Source organism: Prionailurus bengalensis, chromosome A2 (genome assembly GCF_016509475.1).
Source record: "Prionailurus bengalensis isolate Pbe53 chromosome A2, Fcat_Pben_1.1_paternal_pri, whole genome shotgun sequence".
Classification (NCBI taxonomy): domain Eukaryota; kingdom Metazoa; phylum Chordata; class Mammalia; order Carnivora; family Felidae; genus Prionailurus; species Prionailurus bengalensis.
In genome coordinates, this window is record NC_057348.1 from 110,226,611 (window position 1) to 110,248,954 (window position 22,344).

At 38.5% G+C, this 22,344-nt stretch overlaps 1 protein-coding gene and 1 long non-coding RNA gene across 9 annotated transcripts in view; one reads left to right on the forward strand and one right to left on the reverse strand.

Annotated features, from left to right (window-relative positions):
• The window catches only part of HDAC9 (histone deacetylase 9), a 939,997-nt gene that overhangs the window by 30,495 nt on the left and 887,158 nt on the right, over positions 1–22,344 (forward strand). The gene's annotated exons all lie outside the window — the stretch shown is intronic.
• Positions 5,680–9,354, reverse strand: LOC122487970. The gene is made up of 2 exons (XR_006298522.1): positions 8,759–9,354; positions 5,680–6,222 (listed from the first exon to the last, which is right to left on the reverse strand). It is a non-coding gene; the product is annotated as an uncharacterized LOC122487970 (long non-coding RNA).

Genomic DNA, 22,344 nt, shown 5'->3' on the forward strand with positions numbered 1-22,344 from the left:
GGTGCTCTGAATAGAGTATCTTAGGCTTGGGGAGGGGGCATACATACCATAAAAACCACAGGTGGGTCCGCATGGGGATACCAAAGATGAACTTTTTTTCTTCCAGAATATTTTGTTTAAAGCTACTCTAGAATTAAACTCATTCATCCTTCATTACCATATTTAGGACCAGCAAAAACTGATGTTTCTTGCTATAATTTTTTGTTGCTGATCTTCTACTCAAGAACATGGTAGCAAACCTTACAATCTGCCCCTAACATGGACCTTTTAGTAAATGCTAGGTTACAACCCTGTAATAGAAAAGTTGTTATATTTGAAATCAGAGTGCATCAGTAGTCATTCCATGCCTTTTCCTTGGAAGGCATAGACACTGTGTCCCATGCTTCTAATAGTAAAAATTCTTAGAAATACATCAAGCAGTAGTGTTTGAGTAGGTCTTCGAGGCAAAACTGATCTGACCAAGCAATGTACATTGGTTAAGTGAATTATGAAAGGCTATCTGTTCTATCCTAGCTGCGGATGTTTGCCATAGAAAATGTTTGTGATGGCATACTAGAGAGACTGAAGCTATCGGTTTCTTGCTGACCAAACTTGCCTTGGTTAAATCTGTCTTGTGTCTTCTAGACCCTAGAGAGCTGTCAGTCTCCTGAAGAACTGGGTAATATAGTGAAGGAAACAGGAAGAAAGTTGGAGCAGCTTAGCTAGTTTGCCAAAAGGAATTGGTGGGAAAATGCACTTGGACAGTGAATAGACACTGGAAAGTCTGACTGTCTAATTTGGATTTTTCCTAAATACTTGTCATGGTGAGATGAAATATCTGTTGAACTAGGAGTAAGTGTGTCAGTATTTTGGTCACCGCTCTGCTACAAATTAACATTAGGACTGAAAAGTAGTGCTTTGTGGCAATAATTTTTTTTAGCTGTGTGTGTGTTTGTGTGTGTGTGTGTGTGTTTGTGTGTGTGTGTGTGTGTTTTAATTTGAGAGAGAGAGAGAGAGAGAGAGAGAGAGAGAGAGAGAGAGAGAGAAGGCAGGGGAGAGTGGAAAGGGAGAGAGAGAGAGAGAGACAGAGAATCTCAAGCAGACTCTACACAGCATGGAGCTCGATGCAGGGCTCAGTCCCATGACTATGGGATCATGACCTGAGCCAAAATAAAGAGTCGGATGCTCAACTGACTGAGCCACCTAGGTGCCCAAAAACTGTGGGTATTTTATATTCCCTGTAACTTCCCCCAAATTTCTTTACTACCTGTAAAAGACCATAGGTGTCTTGTTGAGAGTACATGTCATCAGGTGGTGATCAAACTGCTGGATGTTGACTATGGCCTCGCCATGCTGCCCATATTTGCCACCAAAGAACATTTTCTTTAGTAACATGTCGATGGTACGACAATGTTTATCTGGACACTAGTATTTAATGGATAATGATAATGATGACTATTACCATTACAGCGTAAGCATTTATTATCAGCCAGGTAGTTCAGCGATACACCACAGGGGAAGGTTTTGCCTCTAAAGTACTTTTGGCAATGTCAGGAGACATTGTAGGTTATCAAGAGAAGGGAGGAGTGCTACTGGCATCTAGTGGGTAGAAGCCAGGGATGCTGCTAAACATCCTACAATGTACAGGACAGACCCCACAACACAGTTATGGGGCTTAAGATGCTAGTAGTGCTGAGGCTGAGAAACTGTGCTGTATAGCCTGTTGCTTATTTATACTTTGTATCCATGGTGATCATAGAAGGTATTAAGACCATCTTACACCTGAGGCCCAGAAAGGTTAAGTCAGTTTCTCAGTGTTAAACAGTTCATATAGAGACAGAGCCGACATTCCCATCTCAGCCTCTAAAGCCTATTCCTTTTAAACTAAGAGATGGTTCTAAACCCAAACCTTTTCTCCCCCTACGTTGGGAAACATCCTTCACCTCAGTTTTTCATGTTTAGTGTGAGATTTTCTGTCCTTTACCCAGAAGTTTGTAGTAATATATTTGGGTTGGGGGTAGGCAGTGAGGAGGAAAGATAGGGTGTTTGGAGATTTTCAAAAACTTGAGGTATTATACTTAAATGTAATATTTTTGGCAAAAATCTGTAGTCATAAGCAGTGTGGGTGAAATACAAATGTATATTTAGAGTTTAGTGTTGCTCATACATATGCATTGTTTTTAGATTAAGAATGAGAGCTTTTAGTTTTTCTTCTCTTTGTATCTTTCAAGAGCAATTTGATTTGCTCTTCTCTTGGGCGTGATGGTGATTTGTAGAGTTTGCTGCTTGTTGAGGAATCGAATACTCTTTGTGGAAACTTGAGGGTGAGAGTTTGCATGCTGGCAGTAAGGTAGTTTTGGGGCATTTTGCACTTAGAGCATAACAGAAGATACAGAGATGTGAGGAAGACCAAATTGTACTTTGGGGAGGGAAGTGTAGAGAGCTTCAAGAGGAAACTGTTTTATTTGCTTCTTTAGTCACTGATAAATTTTAATTTTGAGATAAAGCATGACCGATAAGTAGGGTTATTGGAGTATAAGAGGTGGGAAAATTAATTTGAATTATTTTATTTGAAAACTTACATTTCTGTGAGTGGGAAGTATGGCTTAGGAAAATTGACAAGACTCATTTCCTCTGTGATACCCATTTTTTTTTTTTCACCGAGATATTAAATTGCTTTGAAACAGTGTATTTTGGGACTGGTGCTTTGGAAAATATAGATAGCCATCCTGGATAGGCTTCTGCTTACCTGCGCGGAGTCGAGTTTTATTGTGGAGCCTTGGGACAGCAGCTTCAATTGCTTTGTACGATAATCACATAGAACAAAGGCAACTCTTTGATTTACCTGGTGTTCATTCTATTTGGTAGATTTAGTAAGCAGAGAAAGGACAGGTCATGGAACCAAGGTAACATGAGTACCATAACAACATGCAAATAACACTTCCAAATTAACGGTAGAGGAGTTGAACACAGATGGCTTCTAAGCAGCATCCAAAAAATTGAACATTTTAAGAGAGCAATACACAGAGATATGCTCAGTGTGGCAGTCAAGTTAACCAAAAGAAGGAATTCCTGCTTTCAACATTAATTTCAAAGCATTAAGAACACTGAGGTTTAATCTTTACTATCTTATGTTAGCTATAGACATCATTATTTTAACTGGCATTCACTAATTATTACAGTTTACTTTTAAGTAAAAAATGGTTGCTGTATTATAAAAGAATAATTTTGGAAACTCTCAAACTTAATAGTTCACAAGGAAAAAAATTAGGAGATCTTGAGGCGAAGATAAGATTCTCTGTATCATACCAAACCTTGATTTGAATTGTAATTGTTCATTTCTTTTTTACCCTTTTATACTACCTTTGTATTTCTTCAACATGCCAATCCCAGAAGCTTACATCCAGATCTATGGTTTCAGCGGAATTTAAATATAAGTTTCAGAAAATGCAGTAATGAAAAGTCCCCGTAGCATTCAATCGTAATATTTTATATCAGGCACAGAAAAATGTTAATTCATTTTCACATAGAGTTGAAAGATTATGCTAGACTTGATTTTCTTTAGAGACCATATGCATATTTACCAGAAGAATAAACTCTGGTTGTCAGTTATGTGTGTAGGTTGGTGAGAATTTAGATATGTTAGATGAGGGCAGTATTCTTGTAAGAAAGAAGAGGAGACAAAGTAATGAAACTGACAGTTACTGAGTACTTACTAGATTTCAAGTACAGCACTGGGGGATGCTATATCATGTAAATGTCACAACAGGTCTGGGACCTAGATGGTATTTTTTTCATTCCATTGTAGAGGAAATAGAAAAAGCTACAATCTCTAGGAAGTACCTTTTCTGCTATACCCCGATCTATCTTTAGTATCCGGACCAAGAAATGGAGATTTTTTTTGGTGGGTGTGGGTTGGGGGGGGGGAACCAAATTATAGTTGTTGGCTGACTTGAACACAAAACTCCAAGGGTTTGGATTAATCCATAAATACAAAGGTTTTTCTATTTTGGGTTTTAAATTTATTTTGGTGTAATATTTTCATACATTCATTCAAATTACTGCTTGAAACATTTCCCAATGGCCCTAAAGACGTTGCTTACAATGACAGATTTTGGCACGATGGGCACTATTTAATTTGTAAAGTAACCCCTCCTCCAATAGCAAATTTTAAGATATGGTAGGTTATCTGAATTCTGATTTTTCATGCTTATTTGGTACTGCAAGATATTACTACCCCCTTTTATTCAAAGTTATTTTATCCAAAATGGCAAAGGGACACTGATTAATTTAAAGCGAGAAGTCCCAATGTGATTTTTGCACCTGATAACTCATTTCCATCCTTGTGTATTTTAATTATAAATAAATATACAACCCCCCAATTTAAAACAGGTTGCATTCAAAAGTTCATTTGGAACAGAGTTTGGAGTTTGAAACATTTTCCATAGAAACAATGTTATGTTTCCAGGCCAACCTACAAAAACCTATTTAAACCATATAGTACAGTTTCTGCTCTATAATCGTCATGGGGCCCACACAGCATATATTTCTACTGGGAAAATGTGCTTGAAGTTTGGCTTGGCATAGACTAGTGCTTCACTGGGGGTAGAGGTGGGCACTTGAAGCCCTCCTGCTATCTTGGCAATGAGAATTAGCTTTTTATTTTTTCCCTTACAATGTTGCCTAAGGTTCCCATGAACTTAGGTGAAGACTCTTTAGGATAAAGGCTAAGGCAGGGAATGGAGCATCTTCCAAGAATGGATACATGATTCAACATGTTTTGGCTGCAAGCAAGAGACTACTCAATTTGAATAATAGTATGGTTTATCCTCTCGCTTAAAAACTCTGGAATGAGTGGTTTGGCTTTGGTTAATTCAGTAGCTCAGTGAAGCCAAGGTTCTGGGTTAGGTTAGGTTCTTTGAAATCTTTATAGCCTCATGGTGATGAGATGTCCCTAGAAGCCACAAGAATCTTGTCCTTGAATAACAAACTCTGAAAGGTCAAAGAATGAGGAGTGGACTTTTAATCATAATAAATAGGAAAATATCTCCCAGAAGGCCTTCTCCCGAGCAGATGTCCCTTTCTCCATTGGCCAAAGTTCTGAGTCAGAGTCTGCTCCTAAACCAGTTACTGGCCACCAAAATCAGACTGGTAGCACTGGCTTAGACTCTAAGCTTCAGATGAATTATCTTCTGGGAGTCGGGGCAGTTGCACACTTTCTCTGAGCACAATACCAAGCTCATCTGGAGATGGGTAGACAAAGAAGGTCTGTTGGGTGAATGTCATCCATGTCCTCCACACTCCCCGCCACTAGGGAACAATGGCCTTGGGCAAGGGAGAGCTTATAAATTGAGTTTTTGTTTTAGCTTTCTCCAGTGAGCTATGTGATCTTGAAAAACTCCAGTTTTGGGGCGCCTGAGTGGCGCAGTTGATTAAGCGTCCGACTTCAGCCAGGTCACGATCTCGCGGTCCGTGAGTTCAAGCCCCGCGTCAGGCTCTGGGCTGATGGCTCGGAGCCTGGAGCCTGTTTCCGATTCTGTGTCTCCCTCTCTCTCTGCCCCTCCCCTGTTCATGCTCTGTCTCTCTCTGTCCCAAAAATAAATAAACGTTGAAAAAAAAATTAAAAAAAAAGAAAAAAAAAAAAGAAAAACCCCAGTTTCTGTAAAATAAGGGAGTAAGATAGATTCATTTATTCCTCAGTTTATTCATTCAAAAATGTTTATCGAGCATCTACTTTGTTACAAGCAGTATTTTTGACACAGAAAATATAAAATGAACCTTGAATAGTCCTTCCCAGCTCTTACATTTCTAAGTGATTCCATGTGATAAGCTGTCATCTTGGTAAAGCTCTGTGGGATGGGGTAGAGATGGTGTAGTCACGTAAGGCTGTTTCATGGTGTAAACTTTGGGGGGAGTTTCTTGGCCTTGGCCACTTCATATCACTTCTGTTATTTTCTTTTTCTTCTGAGAATACAGGAGACTGATCTGATCCATTCCATTTGTCCAGCCTCTAGCTGTTGTTCCTGACAGGGTTTCTGTCTTTCCATTATCCATTCTAATACAAGACCCAGTGTCAGAGCATTTTTCTTATACTTCTGCCCCAAAAGCAACAGATAACTTGATTGATGTTTTCTGAGTTTTTGTTGTTGTTGTTGTTTTTCACTTTTTAACTGTTAGCAACAGAGGAAATAGATGGTGGTGTGGAGGGGGCTTCTTCACCTTCTTCATTCATTTCTCTTAGACCTGTAGAGAAATTTGAAAGTGCACAAAAAGAATGATAGGGCTTCCGTGAATTCAAAATACTGAATTAAGATCTACTTACATTTCCATGAGATACCAGATTTGGTGAGAAAGAAGGAGAAGAGTATGTTGGAAGAAATTGACCTGTGACTGAGAACAGCTGTAGGGGCACTGAGGAATGAGGGTTCCCTCCCTTCTTCTACCCTTTGCCATGGCCATAGCCATTCCTGCCCCAGGGACACTGCCCCAGCCCGGCTGCCATGTGGGTGAGAATCAGAGACTGGAGAAGGGAAAGGGGCTGTGTGTGCAGGCAGCATCAGAGATGGTAGACCATGAGGGAAAGGGAGGGAGAAGGCAGAAAATCCTCTGCTGAGAGAATAACGGAAGTCCTGCTACATACAACCTGAGTTTCTGGGCCTTTCATGAAAGTCCATTTTCTAAGGAAAAACATACATATAATCAAATGTAGCAACAAGATGAGTCCTGGCTCGTGATAGTTATGTTTTATTTTCTAAGTGATGATAAATTACATTCTAAAGTAGTTCGGTGCTTGTAACGACTATGCTTTAGAATTCTAGTGCAACCTACTGGGATGGGTAGATGATAGAGGCTTGTAGTTTGTATTATCTATCTACTTATCTGTCTGCCTCAGGAGTTGGCATACAGATAACATCCTGAAAAGGAGAACAAAGTGAATATTTCAGTCTTTGTGGGCCACATGGCCTCTGTTTTAGGTACTCCACTCTGCTGTTGTTGCACAAAAGCACCATAGACAATAGGTAAACAAATGGGTGTGGCTGTGTCCCAGTGACTCTTTATTTATGGACCACTTCTTCATGTTTCATCCACTTTCATATAATTTTCATGTGTCATGAAATATTTTTCTTCTTTTGATTTTTTTTCGACCATTAAAATATGTAAACCCCGCCCTTACCTTGTGGGCTGTGCTAAGACAGGCTGAGGGGCCAGACTTGGCCATTGGGCTGTAGTTTGTCGACCCCTGGTCTATCATCTGTTTTTCTTTCTGCCTACCCATCCATCCTCTTCCCTCTTTCATCTGTGAGCATGAATCTTATTCCATTTAATTCTACACGAGTAATTCTTAATTATTCAAGTTGTCAGCTGCACTGAACACTTATGAAGGGGATAGAGAATAACTGATCTATTGGATTGCTAGTGTGATGCATTCTGTTTCCATGGCTGAACTTGTACAAGCTTTAAATATTTTTATCAACATTGTAAAATACTACATTTAGCATTGTTATAACCAATTTGGAGTAATTCCTTTGTAAAAGATCCTTAAGGAAGCACTTTATGTCAAATAATAAACGATCTTGGATCTTGTTAAGACTTGAAAACCGCAGGTGAATGATAGTGCCATGTCAATTTTTATACCCTGAATAGGGCACTTGTTTTTCTGAGTCAGAAAGGCAAGACTTGGATAGCTGTATATTACTGTTTATGAGCCTTATCCTTTACTGCAAATCAAGTGTTTATTCCACTCCTGAACTTAATTAGCAGCTAAGAGCTTTGTGCTTTGTATTTTAAGGAAGCATGTGATTTGTTCATTAGTTCAAAAGCAGATTAATTATTATATCTTTAGTCACCATCTGTAAACACATCTAATATTGGTGAGCTCTCCCCTGCTGAGTTACCTTGAAATGCCCTGTGGTGTTTTATTAGCTTTCAATTCTGTGTTTATTACAGTTGGTTGGAGATTTTTCAATTTAGTTTATTGGCCACAGAGTCCAATCCTTCTGTGGAAAAACCACCAATTTCTGAGGGTGAGGGATTTATTAATGCTGGCTATCAAATTGCTATAAACATTTCTCCCAAGTCATACTGTTTTGGTTTGGATTAAAATATTAGTAGTTCTATTACAGGCCAAGGTTTTAAGCACCTTATGTACTGTTTGGATTCAAAGAGAGAAGTTGGGAGTAAAATTAGTAACCTACATAAAAAATGTCTTCCAAGTCCAAGCCATCCTCAGACAGAATGATGAAGTACAGGAGGGCAAGTGGATAAATGGTTATACTGATACATTGGTATTTTGCTATTATTTAATTTGGGATTGTAACAACTTTTTCAGGTTTCATCTCAGAGAATGTAGAGAGCTTACACAAAATCATTAGTGGAGCTGGGATATGAACTAAAGTCATATGACTTGTAAGGTTATTTTCCTTTTCATTAGTGTCTAGGTTGCCAGATAAAATACAGAATGCTAATTAATTGATATTTTGTCTCATCAAAACCTTTTTTTAGTATTAATAGTTCCCAAATATTGCATGGACCATATTTAGACTGCAAATATTTGTTGTTTATCTGAAATTTAAATTCAATTTGGCATCTACATTATCATTGTTACCGCTTGTTAAATCTGGCAACCCTAATAGTGTCCCGTTCTTCTCTCCCCTTCTGTGGGTAGGGACCCCCACTATGCTGCTGGCTTTGGTTTGTTAACCCTGTTTTAGTCCCTTCAGGGTGGTGCAACAAAATACAATAGATTGGGTGGCTTATAAAGAATAAGTTCATTTCTTACAGTTCTCACGGCTGGGAAATCCAAGATCAAGGAGCTGGCCAATTCAGTGTCTGATGAGAGCCTGATGTAACCTCATGTGGTGGAAAGTTCTAGGGATCTCTCTGCGGCCTTTATAAAGGCACCAGTACCATTCATAAGGGCTCCACCCTCATGACTTCATCACCTTCAAAACGCTCTATCTCCTAATACCATTATCTTGGGGGTGAGGATTTCAGTTCATGAATTTTGTGGGGGACACAAACATTCAGGCTATAGCAAACCCCATTCTTTGCTTTTTTAGTTTGAAGTTTACCAGCTCAGGACCATTAAGTAAGGGTCTTATTCTTGCGGTTTTCCATAGTGCCCAGTGCCTAATCTGGTAAAACAATTTGGGGGTTCACCTGTTTATCAGCATGAATGGCGTCATGTGCTATTTTGTCCAGGTTACGTATTTATTTAACACTGCTGTAGCTAATGCTTTAACACATAGTAACTTCAGAGGACAGAACTTCAGACTCCATGCAGAGAAAATGGAGAAGAGTTTTGAAATCATTCTTTCAGTTATTCTGGTATTGTGTTCTTGCTCACAGAACATCAGTTTATGATTTTAACGATATATTTTTATTTCACCTTAAATTTGATCATCATAGTTGTTTATTTTCTTGTTTATGATTTCCATGTCTATTTTGGTGAATTTTCAAAATTGTGTTATAACATATTTTTTAAAGATTTAGTGGATGGTTGAGATCCCTAATAATTCTGTAACTGTATTTTCACTTTTAGTAAAGGTAATGTTTTAGTAAAAGCTAAACTGTAAAATGTTTTTTTCTTTTTTGGACAATCACAAAAAAGTGGATGAAGTTAGAATTCTCAGTGTCTAACTACATAACCATGTACCAAGGTGGGGGTAGAACAGGAGTTTCTCTGTGCACCTAATCTAAGCCAGTGCCTTCCTACTTTGCCAAAACTCTAGGAAACTTATATTTTTACCAAAAAATCCCAGAGGATAGACTGGAAAACCCCTGGGTATATTAGGGGAATAGTTTTATTATTTAGTTACCATGAAGAAATTAATAAGGGCCCTAAACTCTTTTTGGACTATTAAGCAGAAATGGTGTGTTGTTAGTTTAAATATGGATTGACTCCTTTCTTCTCTCTGGACCTTGGCTTTCTCATCTGTGAAGTAAAGCAGGGGTGGGACTGGATGGCCTCTAAGGTCTTTATTATGTTGGTACTGTCTCCAACAGAGTTGGATATCCTGAGGAGTAGTTCTGGAAAATTGTCATATGGCATGAGGCTTCCCAACTCTGTGGAGTCTTATAGGGCATTAGTTGTGGTATCCACTCATTCATTCCTGATCCTTTCATTTGTTCAAATATTTGCTTTCCCCATGATCTGTCCACTGAACCATGCTTGGCACAAAGCAGACACAGTCCCTGCTATCATGAAGCTTACAATGGAAGAGAAGGCACTAGAAATTAAACATAAGTGAATATGTAATAGTAAATTGAGATAAGTGTTAATTAAGGAGAATACCAGGATTCAAATAAGAGAGAATAACAGTGACATCCTATCTAGATTAGATATATTTAGACTCTTTGGAAGTAGCATTTAAGCTAAGAGAGATCTCTTTGGGATGAATGGTTACTTCTTGGCTGGTTATAAACAAAACAAAACAAAACAAAAGACAACTGATGAAGAGTAGATTAGATGTCACATTTCATGGTACATGTAAAGGCCCTAGGGTAGAAAAGAGTTCTGTGGGCCCGAAGAATTAAAACTTAAGCATGGGTGGGGTGCCTGGGTGGGTCAGTCAGTTGAGCCTCAGACTTCGGCTCAAGTCATGATCTCACAGTTCATGGGTTCGAGCCCCGCGTCGGGCTCTGTGCTGACAGCCTGCAGCCTGCTTCAGGTTCTGTGTCTCCCTCTCTCTCTGCCCCTCCCCTGTTGACACTCTGTCTCTGTCTCAAAAATAAATAAACATTAAAAACAAAAACAAAAACAAAAACTTAAGCATGGGCATTAGTGGCATCAGAGGTAGTGATGCTGCTCCTAGTGTCCAACTTCTTAAGTATTGTATTCCCTTACTGAATTACTCCCTTGCAGTAGCTTCTCTGGGTGCTCCGCTTGTCAGCACATTCATAGGTCTCTCTCTTTCTCTGGCTGTCTCTCTCTCTTTTTGGGAGTGGGGTAACAGAATTATTGAGACATAATTTACATACTATACAGTTCACTCATTTAAAGCCTACAATTCAGTGGTATAGTGTACATTCACAGAGCTTTGCAACCATCACCATAATCAATTTTAGAACATTTTTGTCGTCCACAAAAGAAATGCCACGCTTGCTCTTTAGCTGTTACCCCTCAAACTCTTCGTTCCCCCAGCCCTAGGCAACCAATAATTCACTTTTGGCCTTTGTGGACTTTTTGCTTCTGGACATTCATATGCATAGAATCATAATATGTGATTATCTGTGTCATGCCTCTTTTGAAGTTTTCTCTTACATGTTTCTTGCTTCCCTCTCTCTGCCTCCAAGTCACTACAGTTACAAGCTTTTTCTTGCCTTCAATGTGCCAACTGGTTTCAGTGATGTATTTTTTCTTTTTTCTTTTTTTTTTTTTTAGACTATCAGCAACTTCCTAATTCAGAACAATTTCCAGATTTCTAAGTGCAACAGCATAGTTCATGTTGGTGAAGAGATCTTTGTTGTTTCTCGTTATTACTCATTGTTTAGAAATCTTCATTGATGATTGGTTGGTTTTCTTTTGTCTGTTACCCAAATCTGATCTCTTTCACTTAAGTGTTAGGAATCTTGAATGAATCTTTGTAATGTAATAAATACAATGTAACATTGTATAAAGCTTCTTTACTCTTATAGATAACAAGAAAACTTGAGGATGTGTGAATTTTATAGTTTTGGATGGTGCATATAAGGAAAAATACTTAAAATCTCTTCTGATTATTATTTTTTAATGTTTTATTTATTTTGAGAGAGAGTGCATGTGCATGAGTGAGTGGGGAAGGGGCAGAGAGAGGGAGAGAGAATCCCAAACAGGCTTCATGCTCAGCATAGAACCCCATGTGGGGCTGGATCCTGTGACTGCAAGATCATGACCTGAGTCAAAATCAAGAGCCAGACACTTAACTGTCTGAGGCACCCAGGTGCCCCTATTCCAATTATTTTTTGAAAGTGGACTCTCTGGGGGCTCTTGGGTGGCTCAGTCAGTTAAGTGTCTGACTTTGGCTCAGGTCATGATCTCACGGTTTGTGAGTTCGAGCCCCGCGTCGGGCTCTGTGCTGACAGCTCGGAGCCTGGAGCCTGCTTCGGATTCTGTGTCTCCCTTTCTCTCTGCACCCCCCACCCCCCCGCTTGTGCTCTGTCTCTGTCTCTCAAAAATGAATAAATGTAAAAAAAAATTTTTTAAAGTGGACCCTCTGCTTTAAAACTAGAGCAGTGATTATTGGCTGCTCAATACTTGTTAATATGAACTTGATTGATTGATTGATAGCTGATAGTACTATTTGGTTGCTGGTTATATATCCATAGTGTGCTGAGAATCAGAATGTTATAGTTGAAAAATCAGTTTAGTTGCGTCAATCAGAATTCCTCAGTTTTGGGGAAAGTAGGAGGTTGCTTCTTTCCTACTTAGGAAAGGAAGAAGTATTAACTGTTATTTATTTTTGAGTAGACCACTCGTAGGATGGAGTGGCAGGCAAAGCGTACACTTTTGAACTACCTTCTGCAGTCAGTTGTAGAAAGTATCTTTTGAAGGCAGAAAAGGAAGTGACAAGGTCTTTCCTGGGCCAGAGCTTTGGCCATTGTCATCCCCATGCCCTAGAGAAGGAAAGAAACTTTTTCTGAGCAAGGGAGGAAGAAGAAAGTGATCACTGCCATCTGAAGCAATGAATGCCTTCAGTCCTAGCAAAGGACTTTCAAAAGAAAGAAAGACATCCTTAAAGAAAGCAGGCCCAGGTGGGGTGCCATGGCCACTTATCCTTGGTCTTTGTCCTCTGAGCAGTACCAAATTTAAGAATTATGATGTAATGATAGACAGTTGAAGTCAAAATTGAAGACAAATACTTCCCCAATTTGTTTTAGGCTAAGAAGAGGCTGACGTCAAGTATTTAAGAGCTATTTCAGCTAATGGCAACAGATAGAATATGGAGAATCACTGCTTGTTCTTTCGGCCAGGTGGTAATTACAGACTTAGAGAAATAGGAGTTGAATGTGTTCCATTCTCTAACACCTTCACACGCCTCTTTTTAAAAATTCTCTATTGCGTGTTCATTTGCTTCCCTCTTTTTGCTCCCAAGTCACAGCAATTAAGGGCTTTTTCTTGCCTTCAGTGTGCCAATGTGTCCCAGTGACGTTATTTCTCTTTTCTTCAGACAATTAGTAGCTTCCAAAATTCACAACGGTCTGCAAATTGCTAACTACAGAAGTAAAATATAACTACATTCAAGGTGTTTAGAAACTCTCATAAAATTGTAGTAATATGTGGAATAATAGGCAAAATATTTTATCGTATCTGAACATACTCAAATGTTTTGATCGAAGTTTTTAGCTTATTCTTTGTGGAGTCAAATAAGTTCATATCACCTGAATTAAGTGGAAGAAATGAAAAATTTCCAAAAAAGACAGTATGTTCTTTCCAGTAAGATTATTCAGAAAATGGTATAGAATCATTAAATGACTTTGGCCGAGTTCTTTGGATCTGTGAGGACTTAGTTTTATTATCCACAAAATGAAGAGTTTAGCCTAAATCTGTCTTTAGTGAGGTGGCTTGTGCAAGGCTGAGAATGAAAAGCAGCTGTTTCAAATTATATTGTTTCTTTATATCAGAATCCCAGTATTATCCTGCTCCTCCTCCCCTAATGAATGACTTTATTTTTTCATTTGATTTTATTTTTGTAAAGCATCCTAAGGTTAACATTCCTTTAAAATAACTCTCAGAATGAAATCGATTGGCTATGAACTTTGGACCCTGGCCTAACTAGGTCCTCTGGCCTCAAACATAAGTGAGACTGCTCACCATGGAAACAGTTGGTACCAGCGGTCTGTCAAGGAAAGCAAATCTTGATTCAAACCTCTGCTCCCCATCCCCAGCTCCTTATCCTTAGCTTCTGTCATAAATTGCATTGAAAATTAATAACAAAAAGAACAGAGAATATTGAACTCCCGTTTAAAGCAGAAATAATTCCCTCCAAAATACCCATGGCGTGTCAGTAAAAAAAACAGGATTAATCACAGAAAATAATTGTAGTCCTCGGACATGTCAGAACCTTATAATATATTTAGAACTGTTCATTCCTCATATCAACCTCTTAAGAAAAAAAATCCACTGGGCATTTTGTTAAGCAGTGGTGATATTCTAGATGACATACGGGAAGACTTGTCAAATATCCATGACTTGAAACTAGACACAGCATGACTTCTTGTCATTTTAGGGACACTTAGGAGCTACGTCTGGTAGCTTTGGCATCAGCTTATTTTTAGCTTCATGTGATGTCTGTTTTTCCTGGTTATTATCCCTGGGCTTAATTTTGCAATTGTAGGATATACACATTATTCAGCAGATACGAATGTTTTCACTTCTTCTGTATGCGTGAACACCTTTTTAATGAATTAATGGGCTCAGTTTCTGTTGGTTGTTTTGCATTTAAAATGGCACTCAAGTCAGATAACCAAAAATATCAAGTGCAAAAATGATTATTGTAGTCAAAAGAGAAAGCAGCTTGTTTCTGTAAATTCTTTTGTGTTGCTTACTTAGAGAAAACCATTTGATTATTGGAAGTTGCTATGGGAAGGAAGCATGTGACACTTCTGTGACATTACATTTCTGTTTGCTTGTTGGAAGTTATTATTTATTATCTGTCTGTGTGTGTATGTCTATACACAGATATATATATACATATATATATATACACACACACATACACACACACACACACACACACACACACACACACATTTTATTTTTTTAAATGCCTGAATGCCTCTTCTCAGGCAGGGCCAACAGAGTAAAATTTAGCCTTGATTATAATGTTCACCCTCCTGGAATTGGTCCATTACAACCATTGTGTGAATAACCTTGTGGAAGTTTCCGGTAGCTGTGCTGGCTCCTTGGCACCACAGTGTTATCTGTGTTCATGTTGTGGGACTGCTTTAAAGTTCAAGTCCCCTTACCAAGCAGCTTGGTATTTCAGAGACTAAATCTCTTGTGGCTAAGCAATACAAGGTTGACCTGCTTTATCCCTATTTCTTCTAGATAGCGTATTATTTTTCACTAATGTCATAGTATATATTAATTAAGAAGTGTTGTGAAAGGACTGCTAAGAAAAGAAATGAGCCTTTGGGTGACCATATAAATGCCTTTATAACTCTGATGGATCAAGACCAATGAAGCTAGTGGTTAATTTCCACCATTAGCTGTACTTATACCTGTCATTAAAAAAATTCATGGATTGAATGTAGCTTAGAGATTCTCATGCATGGTCCTATTTGAAGTAGCAGAAATTGGATAGGACTTTTTAAAGGCAGAAATTAGTTACAGGAACTGTATAAAAGGGAAGAAGAGGATCAATTGTAAGTTGTCAACATTAGTGAGCAACATTATTGCTCATTCTTACTTCCTGAGAGTGATTCTGAATCAGATTTATGTTTCTACTTTTCAGCCTCATCTCCATGCCCATCTCCAACCTCAACCCACGTAATATCTGACTGAAACCAGACATATTCTCTCTTTACTTGCTACATTAGGGATTTCAGAGGGAATTCTATTCACCCAGGGAAGAGAAAATCAGGCCAGTTCTGAGAAACTAAAAATACAACTATGCAAAATTGTTTTCGGAATGGAATTCATTGGCATTTGTTTTTATGCATGACAACCCTTTAAAATATAGCATTGAATCAAACTATGATTCTGACTTCAATGGTTTTTGTCGTTTGTTTATGAATACTGACTACAGGTTTTCTTATATGGTTTGTATCTAAACAGAGCTAATTTAAGTCCCTGAAGCATTATAGTAACATTAATAATAATGATGATGATAGCAGTAATACTTATTGAACTCGTAATATGTGCCCGACAGCATACTAAGATATTTTCTTTTTTGATTCTCATCAGTACCTTTGCAAGTGGGTAGTATTGGCCCCATTTAAATATAACAAGATCTTATCAACTTGACAAAAATAAAAATTACCGTTAGGAAGAGAAATGTGTTAGTCTGCAGTGTTGATGAGGGTTCCGAGGAGACCATGAACCTCTGACATACCTGATGCCTTCCTCACCTTGTCCGCTTTCACAGACTGTCTTCTTGTTGCTGGCGCCAAGACTTTAGAGTGAGAACTGGATGGCATGATAGTGTGACAAGGGATTGGAATTCTTGGGTTTATCTGAGATAGAGGGAGCGTGGAATAGACATGAGGGGATAGAAGAAAAAAGGGAGCCCAAGAGCAAGATAGTGGGGTGCTTTCCATAAAGATAATGCTGATGATAATGATGATGGTGATTATTATTTGTTATTGTTATTTTTGTGCAAACTCGGGCTCTTAGCTTAAATAGACAGTGCTGGAGATGCTCAAGAAGCAGAGAGGGTGGCAGGTTGCAACCTTCTCAGGAACTGGTAACAAGAGAAAGAGGACTACTTTGGACTTGTACCCGGCCAAGGAGTCGGGGGTTCAAGTTTAGTTTCATTATGAATCTTGATGGTAGGGAAATGCCCAGAGACATATCTCACATCACAGATGGACAAACTGAGCATAAGTGCTTGCCTGAAGTCACTCACCTTGTCAGGGGCAAAGCTGGGATGCAAATCCAGGACTCTCAATTCAGAGTACTTTTTCTTCTTCATTACACTCTCCTGGCACTCTAGATAATGATTTCTAACTTGAGGCTTCGTAGAATCCCAATAATAAATGTTATGATTATGCCTGTGCTTACTAACATTTCTAGTAATCTTCCATTTCTAAACTTGTTAATCAAATGTCTATAAGTTAAAAAAAATTATGTGAGGGTGAAAAGTATGCTTAGGAATATTAAGTATTTAATTTATGGGATATCATCAAATCATTATAATCTGGACTTTTTTCTGACATTTTATTTTACCCTCTGGGACCAAGAAAGTATGGAATGCATGACCCTTTACTTGTAATCTTCACATACTATGTTTTGCTATTTTTTTTATTTTCTGAGAGTAACAGAGTAGTAAATTGTCAAGTTTTATAAGCTAGTTTGTAATATATTGGATTGTACAAGATACCTTGGTAGGGTGAATAATGGCACTCTGTAAAGCATTCACATCCTAATCCTTGGAATCTGTGAATGTTACTTTATATGGCCAAAAAGGGACCTGGCAGATGTGATTCATTTAAGACATTTGAGATTATTCTGATTATCCTGGATTATCCAGGTGGGCCCTAACAACAGTCACATATATCCTTATAAGAGGGAGGTAGCAGGACATGTGACACATACAGAAGAGGGAAAGCAGTGTGACCATGGAAGCAAAGATTGGATTCCACATGCCAAAGGAATAGCAGCAGCTACTTGACCTGGGAATTGCAAGGAGGTTCTACCCTAGAGCCTCTGGTGGGAGTGTGACCCTACTGACACCTTGATTTTTTTTTTTGAAATTGCTGTTGGACTTCTGGCCTCTAGAACTTCTGTGAGAGAATAGATTCTGTTGTTATAAGCACCAAGTTTGGATAATTTGTTATGGCTTCCCTGGGAAATGAATATGACACTGTGGAGAAGTCCAAGGCCTCATCTAGCCTCAGTCCATGAAAAAAGTAAGGGCAGGACGTGGACTTTATTTTTTCTTTCTGCCAAAGCTAGGGTACTCATTGCCCAGGTAAAATTCTCATACTGCTGAAGTGAAATTTCTAGACATATCGGAGGCCTTTCCACCTGCAGAAACGAGGGGCTCTGATGACAAGCCAGGGGTGACAGGATGGTCCTCCTTAGGGATTCTTGGCAGAAGGGAAATGGCTCTCTGTCACCTCAAAGAACTTGTCTAAAGAAGAGATTAAATATTATGGATTCTGTTGTATTTTTTATTTTATTTTTTTAAAGTTCATTTATTGATTTTGAGAGAGAGAGAGAGAGAGAAGGGGAGGGGCAGAGAGAGGGGGAGACAGAATCCCAAGCAGGCTCCATGCTGTCAGCGAGGAGCCTAATGTGGGGCTTGAACCCATGAACCATGAAATCATGTCCTGAGCTGAAATCAGGAGTTGGACACTTAACTGACTCAGCCACCCAGACTCCCCTGTTGTATTTTTTAAAATCATAATAATGGCATACAAGTTATTTTACGGGTTTTTCTCTTTAAGCACACCAAATAAGAAAAATAATAAAATAGAGCACCTTCCCCAGAACTTAGAAAAGCTTATGTTACTCTTTGACTAGGTCTAGATTTCATCCCATCTCTTTTTTAACTCAAATTCAATTAGGACACTGAATCAATACTTTATATTCTGTAAGGGAATTGTTAGTAATTATGTTTAGACAATTGATTATTCAAGATGTACCTTTTATTTAGCTGTGTAAATAAATATATCCACCTATGATAACTTCAAAATTTTTTTGTAAGTTATTACTTGGTACGCAATACTTTGAAAAAATAAAATTAATTTTTCTTTCCATTACCAAATATTTTAATCTATATGCTTATGTCAGTGAATGTATACATCCTGTTCTTTTTATAAATTTTTCTAGTACTGTCAAATGAAAGACAAGGCAGTTTACTGATACAGCATTTAATTTGAAGGTCACTTATATTTTGAATGGAAAGTCAAATTGTAAGTTTTTTTTTTTTAACCAAATGGCTACAATACAATTTGACTTCCTGTTCCTTCCTAAAACTAAAATTCTCAATGAGTAGCATTATTCATTAGAATACACCAGGCACTATAAAAATAAGCTTCTTCAGCTGGAGAGAAGTTGTGTGCCCTGATTAGCAAGCGAGCTACCCTAGGCTTCAGGTATTTTAAAGTTGAACCAAGGCCCTTGCTGAAGCCCTGCTTCTATTGTTTGATAATGAGTATTTTGCAGAGTCCTTTCAGAAGTAAACTGTATTGTTCCCTTGCTAGTTGCAGTACATCTGACTGAGGTGATTATGGTTTGCTAAAAAGCATTTTTAGGACAGCAGAAAAATTATCTGTTTGAAAAAAGATTCCCCTCCCCCTACATGTAGTGATAAACTTAAAAGTCTTGAACACTTTCTGAGCACCCTGGCTAGGGCTTTAAAATTATCCGAAGAGCCTGCCTTTGATCCCAGGTGCAGGGAGTATGAAAACCCATCAGAGTCCACCAGCAGTGCCCTGCTTCCTGAGATGCTGGTTTGGCTGGGCAGGAAGTTTTGCTTAGTAAATGCTTTAAAACTTTGGTATTCAGAAAGTAATATTAAATTCAGGGGAAGACTAACATCCCTGAATAAACAGAGTGAATTTTTAATGCGCCAAAGTACTTGTGGTACAGATATTGAGGCACTCTTGTTCATCAAATGAAATGTTAAACTGCTGGGGCATTTGGAGTTTACTCGTATTTTCTGATGGGATATCTATAGGGCTCTCAGAGTAGAGGTGGGGCATGGGGTGGGATCAGATCTCATCTTTCACCTTTTTGCATTTTTATATATTCTTTCCTCTCAGTTACTTGTATCATTTCTTTATTACCAAGTTGAAGTAAACACAGTCTTGCTCTTGTTCTCAGATACGATTTTTTAAAATATTTGGTTTACAGACTTTAAATATAGTGTAAGCAGAGTTTTGAAAGAGAGGGCACTTACTGGATAGGGCCAACAACACCCTATCACTTAACTGAATCATGATTTCCCTATACAAATCCTTGGTTTCTTAATTATCAAATTGATCCTGGTCCTTTGTTGTCTCAGGACTTTTTCCTAAATCCTAATTGAGTAAAAAGCTCTGTCTGAAGAATTCCCACCTGATGTCTGTGTAGGAGATACTCTTCTGTTGCTCAGAGAAAATGGGGTTAAAGTATGAGGAACCCGTATGTCTCAGGGTCTCCTCCATTTCCCCACCCACTATACAGGACTATGGAAGGGATTAGAAGTACATACCTTCATTTGGCCTAAAAAAGTAACTTAATTTTACCCAATGAAACTCTACCCTTAATATATAAGGTGCTTCCAAAATAATCATAAGAGAATAATCCTCAAGGAGACCATCCACTTTGCCTACTCTTCCTTCCTAGCCACTCTGGCAGTTCTCATTCTTGTCTTTGAGGTTCTTTTCCCTTTTGAAGAAACCCATGTTTGAAGATTAAGTGCCCTGGAGTTTTATGAACTGCCTTAACCTGCTACAGAATTTGTTCTATTGTTACTGGGATTAGGTCAACATCACCATGTAGAATTTTGTTGTTTCTCCTTCATCTTGCAGGGGAATTAGTGTTCTTTTAATTTCCCGGCAGTTACTCTGCTTTGAGCAAAAGGCACAACTGGCCATTTGGTTTTGTCCTTTTTGGGACCAGCTCATCTCAGGTCAATCTGATGGCCTCCCAGCTTTCCCTGTCCCTGGCTGCTTATGTCTGGTGGCCCATGGGCTGCAGACTTTTACTTTCCTTGAAGTGGAAGCCAGTTATCTCCCCTCTCAAAGGGTTTGTTAGGTCAAGAGTATTCTGTTTTATGTTTACATCTTGTGATTTCAGCACTTCCTGCCCCAGGTCTGTGGAATAAACCTATAGCAGTAATCACTGGATGAAACTGGGGGTGGGGGTGGGGCTCTTCCATTAAAATCTTCCATTATGCCAGCAGTGTGTACAGAAGCATTGGATTTAGTTGTTAAGTATTCAGTCCCACCAGGGCCCTTCAGTTCCACTCTTTGGGTTCTTTAGTTTTTGAACCACTTTAATTTATAGTAACCTTGTGGAAATACTTCCAAAACTCTGCCCTCTCCTGCTTTCTCACCCAAATGTATGCCACATGAAGACAGAGAGTGTTTTCCCCTCATCTCTTGTAAACCAGTGTATTCCATGCTGAATGAGTGGATGTCTACAGTGGCATGTTTGCATTTTGTAGCAAATAATAATAATGATTTTTTCCAAAACCTGGAGAAAAAAAATTCCTCAAAGAAATCAGGAGATGGAGTTAGACTGCTTGTTAAACCCTTACCATACAACTGTCTACATTAAGACAATTTGAAAAAAACTCCATGTATGTGATGTTTGTAGTCAATCTGCTTATGAGGATGGCATGCTATATAAGAGTTCTATTTATTTGCAGGGATGACAGAATCTATTTAAATTACCATGTCAAGATGTTAAGTATGTAAGTAAGATGAGTTGTTGCTATTACCAAAAAAAGAAATTAGAGCAACTTAATTAGTTTATAGGTACTTTTATTTTACCTACTAATTTTGTACAGAGTTTGTCTGTGCATGACATTACATAGTAAGTAGTAGGCATTACACAAAAATTTTGTGGGATGTGGAAGATAACCTCATTAGAAGAAAAAAAAAGCCCAGGTTGACATGAATCGCCTGGTAGTGTCACAATCTTATATTGCTGGTTGTATTTATGACAAAAAACAAAATCTCCAAACCCCTAAATCTATCTACATGGATCATCTAATTTTGATTGTAATGACTTACAGACTCATCAGTGGAATGACTTTCAGACTCTCATTTTATCTTTCAGACAAAACAACAAAACCAGTTTTTTTTAAAATTTATTTATCTATTTTTGAGAGAGAAACAGAGTGAGCAGGGGAGGGGCAGAGAGAGAGAGTGAGAATCCCAAGCAGGCTCTGTACCATCAGCATGGATCCTGATGCCGCTGGAACTCATGAACTGTGAGGTCATAACCTGAGCTGAAACCAAGAATTCGACACTTAACCAACTGAGCCATTCAGGAGCTCCTAAAGCCAGTTTTATTGAAAAAAGTTAGAAATAAAACATCTTCTGATTGTGAATAATACATTTTTAAAGAAAAATTGGAAATTAGAAAGAAAGACTAAAGGAGATTAGATCACTTTAAATACCAGTTCTCAGAGGGCACCATTGACATACTGATGTACATGCTTCTCTTAGTTTGAGAAGTGAAGGCTTCGGAGCTTCTTGATTATTATTACAGATTCCTGATTTCTGTGACTGGGACCTCCTTCTGGTTCACCAATTCAGAAAGCTTGAGGGTCATCTTTGACTTCCTCTTTCCTTCACCTCTTTATCATTTGACCCTATTGGTCCTACTGCCTTGAATGTTCCTGTGCTCCATTCTTTGTGGTCCACCCCCCATCCCCATATCCCATCCTCTTGTCATCTCTTCTTCCAAATTCTATAGCAGCTTCTTACCCATTTCTTGCCCCTAGTCCTACCCTCCTCTGCTAAATGCACTATTCTGAGAGTAGCATTTTCTGTTTCTCTAAATGTTAACCTGGTGAGGTCATATTCTTGTTTAAATCTTTTTAGAGGCTTCTACTGCCCTCTTTTCATAATCTGCCCTGATAACTCCCCAGGCCACCCCTTGTATTTCCCCACACCACCTTCTCCTCAGCCATCACATCAGTTGGCTGGCAGTTCCTAGAATGTTCTTTTTCTTACTTGTGCATTGTTCACCAGTGCTGTTCCCTGTACCTATAATACTTTTCT